The sequence below is a fragment of the Cebus imitator genome, unplaced genomic scaffold (genome assembly GCF_001604975.1).
Source record: "Cebus imitator isolate Cc_AM_T3 unplaced genomic scaffold, Cebus_imitator-1.0 Scaffold115, whole genome shotgun sequence".
In the NCBI taxonomy this organism is placed as follows: domain Eukaryota; kingdom Metazoa; phylum Chordata; class Mammalia; order Primates; family Cebidae; genus Cebus; species Cebus imitator.
The window spans coordinates 5,250,785-5,261,247 of NW_016107430.1; the positions used below are offsets into that span (position 1 = coordinate 5,250,785).

At 40.4% G+C, this 10,463-nt stretch overlaps 1 protein-coding gene across 1 annotated transcript in view; it reads left to right on the forward strand.

The window, feature by feature from the left end:
- Positions 1-6,150, forward strand: part of DYNLL2 (dynein light chain LC8-type 2) — a 23,386-nt gene extending 17,236 nt beyond the window's left edge. The window contains exon 5 of the transcript XR_005201915.1: positions 6,139-6,150. The gene's annotated coding sequence lies outside the window, so the exon portion shown is untranslated. The remainder of the gene's footprint in view (positions 1-6,138) is intronic.
- The last annotated feature ends 4,313 nt before the right edge of the window (positions 6,151-10,463 follow it).

Sequence of the window (10,463 nt, forward strand, 5' to 3'; positions counted from 1 at the left end):
CCCAGGCTGGTCTCAAACTCCTGGGCTCAAGCAATCTGCTCATCTTGGCTTTCCAGTGTGCTGGGATTATAGGCGTGAGTAACTGCACCTGGACTTTCTTTTGAATAGATCAATTTTTAAAATAATTCTGTTGTTTTCCTCTGTCATTCTGGAAACTATAAATTGTTTTCTTATGTTTTACCAGTTACTAAAGTTACAACATACGTATTAATATATCGATGTCTATAGTTAACACCTATATGGACCTTAAAAACACTTTTAGGCCAGGCGCAGTGGCTCACACCTGTAATCTCAGCACTTTGAGTGTCCAAGGCAGGTGGATCACCTGATGTCAGGAGTTCAAGACCAACCTGGCCAACATGGTGAAACCCCGTCTCTACTAAAAATACAAAAATTAGCCAGGTGTGGTGACGGGTGCCTGTAATCCCAGCTACTTAGGAGGCTGAGGCAGGAAAATCACTTGAACCTAGGAGGTGGAGGTGCAGTGAGCCAAGATCTCGCCATTGCACTGCAGCCTGAGGGACAGAGCAAGACTCCGTCTCTAAAAAAAAACAAAAAACCCCACCACTTTTAAACTTCACTTATCCCTTTCCAAACTGTACATTTTATGGGATCGTATTATAATTCATTATTATTATTGCATTCCACACTTATTTTAGCTCACTTTTTAATTCTTCATTCATTATTACATCTCAAAAATATAAAATCACCTTCATTGTTTTTCTTTTGTGAGATTTCTTTTTTCTTGTCTTTTCCCTTTCACCTTCCCTCTCCTTCTTCCCTCCTTCCTTTTCTTTTCTTTCTTCTTTCTTTCTTTCTTTCTTTCTTTCTTTCTTTCTTTCTTTCTTTCTTTCTTTCTTTCTTTCTTTCTTTCTTTCTTTTTTGAGACGGAATTTTGCTTTTGTTGCCTAGGAGAGAGTGCAATGGCACAATCTCAGCTCACTACAGCACCTGTCTCCCAGGTTCAAGAGATTCTCCTGCCTCAGTCTCCCATGTAGTAGCTGGGATTACAGGCATGCACCACCACGCCCAGCTAACATTATGTATTTTTAGTAGAGATGGTTTCTCCATGTCGGTCAGGCTGGTCTTGAACTCCCGACCTCAGGTGATCCAACCTATATTACTGGAATAAACTCCACTTGATCATGATAACTATCCTTTTTTATATTGTTGAATTGTATTTGTTACAATTTTGTTTAGGAGTTTTGTACACATGTTTAGATGGATATTTGTGTGTAGTTTTCTTTCCTTATAATGTCTTTGTTTATTATAATAATGCTAGCCTTATAAAATGAGTTAGGAATTAGTCCCTCTTTTTAAATTTTCTGCAAGGGTTTCTGCAGAATGAGTATTATTTCTTCTTAAAGGTTTGATAGAATTCACTAGTGAATCCATCTGTGTCTCAAAATTTCTTGTGCAAAGATTTTTAACTGAAAATTCAAGATTTAGCGCCATTCAGGTTATCTAGTTCTTCTTGGGTAAACTTTGGTATTGTGTCAACTTAGATAAAGTTATTTCTCTATTTCCTCTAACTTGCAGAATTTATTGGCATAAAGTTGTTCATAATGTCATCATATGTGGTATCTACAGTGATGTTGTCTCTTAGCCCTAAGGCTGGTAATATCCATCTTCCCTCTTTTTTTTCTGATTAGTTCTGCTAGGAGTTATTAATAATTAACATTGCCAATCTTTTCAAGAAACCAACATTTGTTTCATTTATTTTCTCAATTTTTCTGTTTTCTATTTTATTTATTTCCACTCCAATCTCTCTTATTTCCTTTTCTTCTACTTACTTTCAGTTTAATTTGCCCTTCTTACTCTGGTGGAAACTGAGGTTATTGATTTGAGATACTTCTCCTTTTCGAATATAGGAATTTAGTAATATAAATTTTCCTGTAAGCTTTAGCTGCATCCTATAAATTTTGATATGTTGTTTTTAAATTTTTTCTTCAGTCCAAATTACTTTCTAATTTCTTTTTTATTATTCCTTGGCCCATGAATTATTTAAAATTATTTATTTTTCAATATTGGGGGATTTCCAGTTATTTTCTGTTATTGATTTATTATTAGTTTCATTGTGGTTAGAGACCATACTGTGTATGATTTGAATCCTTTTAAATGTTTTTACACTTGTTTTATGGACCAAAATTTTATCTGTCATGCTAAATTTTCTATGTGCAGTTTAAAATAATGCATATACTACTGCTATTGGTGGCATGTTCTACAAAAGTCAATTGGGCCAATTTGATTGATAGTCTTCTATGTCCTTATGCTCTTCTGTCTACTTGTTCTCTGAATTATTGAAACAGAAGTGTTGAAATTTCCAATCATAAATTATGTACTTGTCAATTTTTCTTAAATTTCTTTTTTAAAAATTATTTTATTTATTTATTTTGAGACAGAGTCTTGCCCTAACACCCAGGCTGGGCAAGGTGTTGGTGTAATCTTGGCTCACTGCAACCTCTGCCTCCTGGGTTCAAGTGGTTCTCCTGCCTCAGCCTCCTGAGTAGCTGGGACTACAGGCACGTGCCACCATGCCCAGCTAATATTTGTATTTTTAGTAGAAACGGGGTTTTACCATGTTGGCCAGGATTATCTTGAACTCTTGACCTCATGATCTGCCTGACTCGGCCTCCTAAAGTGCTGGGATTACAGGCATGAGCCACCATGCCCAGCCTAGATATGTTTAAATATACAAATACTTACCATTCAGTTACAATGACCTATAGTATTTGGTACCATAACATAGTGTACAGGTTTGTAGCCTAGGAGCAATAGGCTAAACATGTAGCCTAGATGTGTAGTACTTGCTCTCTAGATTTGAGTAAGTACATTATGATGTTTACGCAATGACAAAGTTGCCTAATGATGCATTTCTCTGTATGTCTCCCCAAAATGAGGTGACCCATAACCGTAGTATAAAAGCCATCTCAGTGTTTATGCTGTTGATGTCTGCATATGTTGTAAACTCCACAATGTGGGATTTGTATTTTTTTGTTTTAAATAGCCAATCATCTTTAAAGAAAAAATATCTTTTTTTTTTTTTGAGACAGAGTCTCACTCTGTTGCCCTGGCTGGAGTGCAGTGGTGCAATCTCAGCTCACTGGAACCTCTGGCTCCTAGGTTTAAGTGATTCTACTGCCTCAGACTCTCTAGTAGCTGGGATTATAGGCACCTGCCACCATGCCCAGCTAATTTTTTGTATTTTTAGTAGAGACAGGGTTTCACTGTGTTGGCCAGGCTGGTTTTGAATTTCTGACCTCAGGATCCCCCACCTCAGCCTCCCAAAGTGCTAGGATTACAGGTGTGAGCCACCACACCCAGCCAAGAAATTTAAATAAGAAAAAATTGTTTTTTATATATCCACATGGTTACTATTTTTGGTGATCTTTATTCCTTTGCCTGTAACCAGATTTCAGTCTAGTATTATTTCTTCCTTGCTCAAAGGACATCATTTAACATTCTTTTAAGGAGCCATCAGCTAGTGATGATTTACTTCAGCTTTTGGATGTCTGGAAAAGTGTTTCTTTCATCCTCTGTTTTGCATGATACATTTTCTGGGTGTAGATTCCTAGGTTGATAGTTTTTTTGTTTTGTTTTGTTTTGTTTTTTCTTTTAGAACTTTAAAGATTCGGTTCCACTGTCTACATACTTGCATTTTTCTGACAAGAAGTCTGCTATCAATCTTATTTCTGTATGATACATCATGATGTAGTTTTCTTCATGTTGCTTGTGTTGAGGTTCCTTGAGCTAAGAAAACTCATGTTTGTTTAGTTTTTATCAACTTTGGAAACTTTCCTGCCATTATTCTTTAAATATATGTTCTCTCTCTTCTTTCCTATCCTTCAGGGACTCCAATTATATGCATTTAGACTGCTGAAAGTTGTCCTACCTTTTTACTTATCTTTTTTTTTTTTGGTTTTTCCTTTCTCTGTATTTTATTTTGGATATTTTCTATTGTCCTCAAGTTCACTAATGTTTTCTTTTGCAATATGTCATCTGTTGTTTATCACATTAAATGTATTTTGTCATCTTTTATATGGTAGTTTTTACCTAGAGAAGTTCAATATGGATCTTATTTATATCTTCCATGTCTCCATCTAATATCCTCAATATTCCTTGTAACCTTTTGAATGCATGGACATGAATGTAAGGCATGTAGAAGACTGATTGTTATAGCATTGTATATAAAGTAGTTGTAAGCTTTTGGAAACAGCCTAAATGTATAACAATAGAGGAATGGCTAAATATGACAATATAGATTATAAAATAATAGGCAGAAAGCAAAGAGAAAGAAGCAATACTATATGTTCTGATATGTAAAGAGCTCCATAATGTATTGCTAAGTGAAAAAAAGTTGCAGAACAAATAGATACAGAATTACTCTCATGTTAAAAAATGCATAACGTACATATACACAGAAAAACAATATTATTTTCTATGGACACAGTGGTGGATAGCCCCTATTATTACTCCTAGTGATCCTCAATTCCTGGTATTTATCCTTTTGTATTCTTCCCACTCATATTTATTAGGACAGAGCTGTGTAACCAAAAGAATATTTCAGTATTGATGGTGTGTGACTTTCAAGGCTAGGTCACAAAAGACATTTTTGTTTCTGCTATGCCTTCTTGAACCACTTGTTCTGGTGGAAGCCAGCTACCACATTGTGAGTGTACTCAAGCAGCCCTAATAAGTCATATTTCCTAGTATTTTTAGTATGATTGTGTCTCATGCGATATTTGGGATATACTAATACTGAAATGTATTTGTTATTTATCTGAAATGCAAATTTAGCTGGCTATTCCATGTTTTTATTTGCTAAATATGGCAACCTTAGATGGAGAGGAACTGACGTTTGCCCATGGCCAATGACTGTCTCTTTGTCCATGTTTGGAAAGTCCCAGTCAAGCCATCAAATGATGCAGCCTCTGCATATTTATTTATTTATTTACTTATTGATTTACTTACTTACTTACTTACTTTTTATGGAGTCTTGCTCTTCATCTAGGCTGGAGTACAGTGGTGCAATCTTGGCTCACTGCAACCTCTGCCTACCAGGTTCAAGCGATTCTTCTGCCTGAGCCCCCTGAGTAGCTGGGATTAAAGGTGTGTGCCACCACGTCCGGCTAATTTTCATAGTTTTAATAGAGACAGGGTTTCACCATGTTGGCCAGGCTGGTCTCAAACTCCCGACCTCAGGTGATCCGCCCACCTCAGCCTCCCAAAGTGCTGGGATGACATGCGTGACTGAGTCACTGTGCCTGGCCTATTATTATTATTTTTTTCAGACAGGATCTCACTCTGTTGCCCTGGCTGGAGTGCAGTGGCATGATCATAGTTCACTGCAACCTCAAACTCCTGGGCCCAAGTGATCGTCCTGCCTCAGCTTCCTGAGTAGCTACGACTACAGCTGTGCACTGCCATGCCCAGCTAATTAAAAACATTTTTTTGTAGAGATGGGTGTCTCACTATGTTGCCTAGGCTGGTCTCAAACTCCTGGCCTCAAGCCATCCTCCTGCCTTGGCCTCCCAAAATGCTGGGATTATAGGCATGAGCTACTATGCTTGGCTCCCTACCAACGTCTTGACTGCAACTTCATAAGAGAGAACCACTCAGAACCACTCAGCTAAACCATTCTGGAATTCTTAACACCGCCCCTGTCTCCAGACACTGTGTGAAATAGTAAATATTTATCATTGTTTCAAGCCTCTAAGTTTTGGAGTAATTTGTTGTGCAGCAATAGCTAACTAACACAAGCACATACGCATTTAAATACATGGACAAAGAGAGGTTTGGATAAACTTTAATCCTTTGGAAAGGGACTGACTTCAGCAGTTGGAGTTTAGGGCAACCTCTATCTCTCTCTCTATCTGCCTTTCTATCTCTCTCTCTGTCCATCCATCTGGAGAATGTAATTATGCGGAAGGAAAAATGCATGCTATCCAAATATTAATTACCAATGTCTATCAACTGCTGTATTGATAAACAAAAGTCGTATTCCATACAATGGAATATTGTTCAGCCATGAAAATGCTTACAATACAATATAGCATTTCATGCTTATAACAGAGATGAACTTTGAAAACATGGAAAGTGAAAGAAGCCAGAAATAAAACACCACATAAAACCTGTGAGATTATAAATGTTTCTTGTTTAAGCCACTACATTTTGGGGTAATTTGTTACACAGCAATATATAACCAATATGGTAGGTATGTAAATATTAGTGTGACTAAAGGGGTATAGTGAAATGTCCAGCACATAAGAGGACACCATAATAAATGTCGGCTGGTATGAGAGGAAAAGATGTGTCCGGTTCCAGAGATTGTCCCTCATGGGAGACCAGGGACAAGGAGGAGAAGGGCACAAGGGCAGGACCTCAGTACTTGCCCCAGCTGGACAGAGTGCCTCAGGTCACTCTCTGCCTGCTCTGGAGGAAGAAGACATGAAACACACACACACTCCCTTACCCCTTAATCTGCATTTTCCCCTCTTAGGGTACTATTACTTTGTCCATAGCATAGAGTTATGTAAATACTAGTTATACAATATGTAACTAGTATATAACTAGTAACTAGTTAAGTAGCTGATATATAGTAGTTCAGTAGCTGATATTTCCAGTTGCCCATCTTCTGCAGGGAACCCCCTCTTTGCCTCAAAGCAAACAGTGCCCATCCCTGCTTGCAGGGAAGGACTGCATATGAGAGAAGGGATTACCTTTCTCCCGCTCGGCTTCTGTCCCAGGAGTGAACCCCTTTCCTGTTCTCTAGGGAGTCAGCTTCTTCCCATTCAGAGGAAAAAATGTCTGTGACTCCTGTCCCTTCCTCAAGGGAAGGAAATATGATCAGAGTGTTGCCAGTCTGACTGTGTGTGCAATCCTTTTAATGAGAAAAAAAATCCCAAGGACTCCTGGTGTTGACCAGTCAATTTTATCATATTACTTAAGTATTTAACCACATATAACTATATGCATATAGCTCTTATATGACTATTAAACTCAAAGCAAATTTACAAACTAAATACAAACATAATTGCAAAACCTGTAAAATTCAAGTGAAAAGACACAAATGTATATTTCTTTTCTTTTTGCATCTAAGTCACACCTCCTGCCAGGAATGAGCACCTGCCAGCCAGAGCACAGGTTCTCCCTGCGCATGTTGTGCTGCGCTTGCCAGGTAGGTCACTCACTTCTCTCCCCAGTTTTCCTTGATTTGAACCTTTACAAACCTTCCCTTCTAACAACACATCTTGGGGTCATTTGGTTACCAAGTGGTGTGAGCACATCATTTAGGTATCAGGTCTATCTCTGTTTGTTTTTTTTTCCTCCTCATTAGCTCTGAATAATTAAAGTAGCTAAAGCCACAGGTAAATAAATACAAATGGGGCCACTGGAACTGGGAGGCAGCTCTGAGTTTTAAAGTGGCCATCAGAGTTCCTTTTTTTCTTTTTTGAGATAGAGTATCACTCTGTCACCCAGGCTAGAGTGCAGTGGGACAATCTCGGCTCACTGCAACCTCTGCCTTCTGGATTCAAGCAGTTCTCCTGCCTCAGCCTGCTAAGTAGCTGGGATTACAGGCGTCCGCCACCACACCCGGCTAATCTTGGATTTTTGGTAGAGACGGGGTTTCGCCATGTTGGGCAGCCTGGCCTCGAACTCCTGACCTCAGGTGATCCTCCCGCCTCAGCCTCCCAAAGTGCGAGGATTACAGGCGTGAGCCACCGCGCCTGGCCTATTTTTATTTTTAATGTTTATTTTTTAAATTGGCAAGTAAACATTGTGCATATTTATGGCGTGCACCATGACATTCTGATACATGTATACATTGGGTAAGGAGTCCCTAGTTTTTAAAAGAAGGGTTGTAAAGCAGTTCGTGCCTGGCACTTTTCAGTAATACTTAGTTTCGTCCCAGCAGAGTCCCAATTCGTTTCATATTACCTTTGGTTGTTTGTCACTCGGTGTAAAGTTCTGGAAAGAGAGGTCCATATGGTAATCCCCTTTGTGCCCACACTGCCTAGCATAACGTTTTGGGCACGGGTGCGCAACCATTAAGTTTTCAACGAACGTAGTTGAACTCGCATGGAAAAGCAGCACCATCTTCTGGCTGAAGTGGGTAATGCTGCACAGGGCCAGAGAGCGGCTCAGTTAGAGGCTTGCAACTCAGGTGTGTGTGTGGATGCGCGCGCGTGTGAGTGTGAGCGTGCGCACGTGTGTATTCTAGTACAGATAAATGCACTCTTTCCTCACCTTTGCCGACCTCTGCTATCAGAGTTTTAGCCTGAGAATGGTTGAGGCATCCTGGCCTTTAGGGTGAGATGTTTGCTTTGGAGAAAACTTGATCTGAATTCACCGGTCTGCAATGTGGAGAATCAGGCCTAGAGAGGTTAAGGCTGGCTCAGGGTTATTCACCACCCTGCACGGTGGTGGCAGGGCTAGGCTGGAATCATCACTCCTGATTCTTCATCCAGGACTCTCAGAATTCCAGGGACCACCTTCCTCCTGAATGCTGAAGTTTTTGTCTTTCTAAAACCATAATCTTTGCAGTGGATGTGCAGCTTGGGAGAAGTCATTTGGTTATGAATGGTTGTAGGCAGGGAGCAAGGATGGCAAGTTGAAGGAAAAAGCATTTATTTATTGAACATGCTATGTGCCAGGTACCCTGTATGTATCTCTATGTACAGACTATCATCTTTACGATGGAGATGATTAATAGCAGCTCTTTCAGAGCATTGTTGTAAATAAAGTAATATAAATGTAGTACTATATGTAAAATGCTTACATATATTTAAAGTTGCTGGACTATAAATGAGCACTCATATGTTTTAGTTTCTATATCAGTTAGATTTTCTGGGATGCAGTTATTTGGAAACAGTCTGATCCTTTTCAGTCTTGCTTTAGTTAGGTAGCTTCGAAGGAGTGTTCTGTCTAGGACTAATTATTCGCCACTATTGAGGCATGGCTTTCCGGCATATTCTATTCTGTGAATTATGAGCTTTTCCAGTCTGGCTGGAGGCAGCAGGCACTGTTTCTGGCTCTGTGTGAGTCCTGGGCACTGTTCTCTCCTCCCTTCAGAAGGACCTCGGGTGGTTTCCTCACACACACGTGCTGATGAGTACACTGCTGAATACTTGACAGGGACCCTCTGCACATCTCTGGGGCTCTCTGTGTAGCCCTCTCCTCCCCAGTACTCTGTTCTAAGAATTCTGGCAACCTTGATTTCCTGGGACTCTGCTGTGTCCCCTCAACTCAGAAGCTCCTTGGCTCCACCTGGCTTCCCCCTGTCTGTACTGTGGTCTGGAAACGTTTTTCTGGGCTGTGAGCTGGGGCCATTGTAGAGTTCATATGGTTTCTCTGTCTCTCACATCCCATCCTTTGTGATCCTCCCAGTGTCCAGATTCTTGCCTTGTTATTTTGGCTGTTTCAGGCAGGAAGATAAATCTGGTTCTTGTTACTTCATCTTGGGCAAAACCTAAGCCCATCATTTGATTTTACAGCTTTCAACAGCAGCCATCTATTTACTCATGATTGGCAGGTTGGCGATTTGGGCTGAGCAATTCTGCTGGCTGTGGCTGGGCTCACTCCTGGGCCTGCAGTCAGCTGCACATCAGTGAGATGGCTTTGTTTCCTGGGCATTTGCTGGCTGTTGACTGGAGAGAAGAAAGTACCTGGACCACCTACCTCTCCTCCTCCAGCAGGCTAGCATGGACTTGAGGGTTCCTAGAGCACAAGAGAGCAAGCCCTTGTGATGAGCACTTTTCGCTTCTGTTCTAGAATCAGTTTTGCTATTGTCTCTTTGTCCAAAGACAATGACCCACCCAGATCCAAGGGGTTGATAAATGGACTTCAGCTCTTGATGGGAGGAACTAGGAGCTCTGTTATGATTCAGGTTCCTTATCTGTAAAAGGGAGTAGAGAGCACCTATCTTGAGGATTTGTGATAACATATAAAGCGCTCCTGTTTTCATGTGGTAGACAATCACTAGCTGGCTGCTGATTTTTATTCTTTTTCTTCTCTATCTACTATTTCTAGTGGTGGGGGTGGGGAGTGGGAGAGATGGGCTACAGCCTGCTGAGACCAACCTCCCCACTCACCTCACTTTGCTCAGCTGCCTGTGCTGTTGATGTTGCCAAGACAATGATGACATGTGGACCATCCCCAAAGGATGCTGTGTGGTAATAAACACCCCTTGGTCTGCCTGAGTGGAGTGTGTGTGTCTGTACACACACACATGCATGTACAGGTAGCAAACATCAGAAGAAACAATGGCCTGAAATTAGCAAAAAACAATTGTTTCTGGAAAAATTTGCACCACTTGCTTGGGAATCTGAAGGCAAAGGTAGGCACAAGCCAAGCTAGAGATTAATGGGCCTAAAGCAAGTAATGGCAATGATGACAATGGTGATAGTGATGGCAAGGGTGATGATGATGGTGATGATGGTGATGATGGTGATAGTGGTGGTATC